Source organism: Marmota flaviventris, chromosome 1 (assembly GCF_047511675.1).
Source record: "Marmota flaviventris isolate mMarFla1 chromosome 1, mMarFla1.hap1, whole genome shotgun sequence".
Lineage (NCBI taxonomy): Eukaryota > Metazoa > Chordata > Mammalia > Rodentia > Sciuridae > Marmota > Marmota flaviventris.
The window spans coordinates 23,823,121-23,825,326 of record NC_092498.1 but is presented as its reverse complement, the minus strand read 5'-3'; positions in this window follow the sequence as shown (position 1 = coordinate 23,825,326).

Sequence of the window (2,206 nt, the reverse complement as noted above, 5' to 3'; positions counted from 1 at the left end):
GACGGAGAGGAAGCAGGGGAACTATACAATATGTTCTTTGTTGTAGATGGACACAGTATCTTTATTTCTATTTATTTATTTTTATGAGATGCTGAGGATCGCATCCAGTGCTTCACACATACTAGGCAAGTGCTCCACCACAAAGTTACCACTGCAGCCCTATGTCATATATTCTTGAACTCAAATATTTGTTTTAATTGTGACCATAGCAGAGGTCAGTTACCCAGGCAGGTCAGTTCTTTGGCTTGAACCTGGTAGCCATTCAGGAGTTTGTTAGCGGGTTTATAAGTCCTCAGTGTTCTCTCTCTCTCTCTTCTCTGCTTTACTTTCTCACTTGCTAACACTACAAGCTGGCACTGCTTTGCATCATTAGCAAGTTGAGAAAATCGGCAAGTAGACATTGGACATAGTCAAGTAGCCAAGTCACATAGGCTCTTAATCCCAAATGGAGAGGAGACAGTAGAATCCTGACTTTCTAATGCTGGCGCCCTAGATGGTGATTGCAATCTCTCACATTTGTACAGAACTTTACACTTTAAAAAGGGCTTTTACAAATGCTTCCATATTTAATTTTCACAGGTATCCTGTGGAAAAGACAGGACAGGTGCTATTTATCCTAATTTTTTAAATGAGGAGAGACAGTGGAGTGCCACCATCTGTTGTGATTCATGTCTAATCAAAAGATCCATGCCAATTAGCTTCTCCTTAAATTTCTTTTACCAAGGATTTCAGTGGACCATCACAACAGAAGGGGACCAAAACTCGCTCTTCTCACTCCAGTCTGCCCCATCAAGTTGCTCCCATTTCCACAAGGGCCACTTAGATGTCAAGATTCCTAAAGAAAGATGACTATAGACTAAGTTCTTGAAAGCATTTAATTTAGACACTTTATGGATGCTCAAAAAGTTTTTTAATCTAGTAATGGAAAAAACAAAAGTAGATTCATAAATTATTTGAGAAATATAGAGAGATTACATAAAATTCTGAAAAAGAATGTGGGGCTGGGGATGTGGCTCAAGTGGTAGTGTGCTCGCCTGGCATGCATGCGGCCCGGGTTCGATCCTTAGCACCACATACAAGGATGTTGTGTCCGCCAAGAACTAAAAAATAAATATTAAAAAATTCTCTCTCTCTCTCTCTCTCTCTCTCTCTCTTTAAAAAAAAAAAAAAGAAAAAAGAAAAAGAATGTGATGAGGTCAAAAATATTAGAGTACCAGTGTTTGTAAACTTGCTCTTCTCCCAAGCTCAACCTGACAGCCCAAATTTCCTCAGAATCAGTTTTGTAAGCTGGGTACAGTGGCACATGTCTGTAATCCCAACTGTTAGAAAGGTTGACGCAGGAGGATCATAAGATTTTTTCTGTTTATTATGGTGCTGGGGATCAAACCCGGGGCCTTGTGCATGCTAGGCAGATGGTTGTACCACTGAGCCATGTCCCCAGGCTCATAAGCTTGAGGCCATACTATGCAATTTAGTGAGACACTGTCTTAAAATAAAAATTAAAAACTTCTGGGGATGTAGATCGGTGGTTGAGCACTCCTAGGTTCAATCCCCAGTAAAATACACAAACACGTGTTGAGGTGGCCAGCCATGGTTTCACTGAGGAAGGAAATGAATCTTAATAGCTTTACTGAACATGTGGAAGAGATTGGAAGGGGTGGTGGTAGAGAAGATGTCTCCTGAGCTTCAGGTCCACACTTCCAACTGCCTATTAGAAAGCTAAAACACCCACGATTTTCTGCCAAGTCAGTTCCTTCTCCAAGGGGTCCCCCGAGTGTCTTCACGGCTGCTTACCTTCCCAATCTGCCCCACCCTCACCCCAACCATTTCAAAAGTACCATGGATTCCACTCACCTCTCTTGCTAGTTTGGTTCAGGTCATCTTTACCTTTTAAGTATAGATATTTTTGATGAGTTTAGGGTAGGATATTTTGATGACTTTAAGATGGGAGGAAAAAAAAAAACCCGTTCCAAAAGGAAGGCCATATCCTAATGGGAGATTATTTTTTTGGTACTGGGGATTCAACTCAGGAGCACTCAACCACTGAGCCACAACCCCAGCCCTATTTTGTATTTCATTTAGAGACAGGGTCTCACTGAGTTGCTTAGCGCCTCACATTTGCTGAGGTTGGCTTTGAACTCATGATCCCCCTGCCTCAGCCTCCCTAGCCACTGGGATTACAGGCTTGCACCACCATACCCAGTCC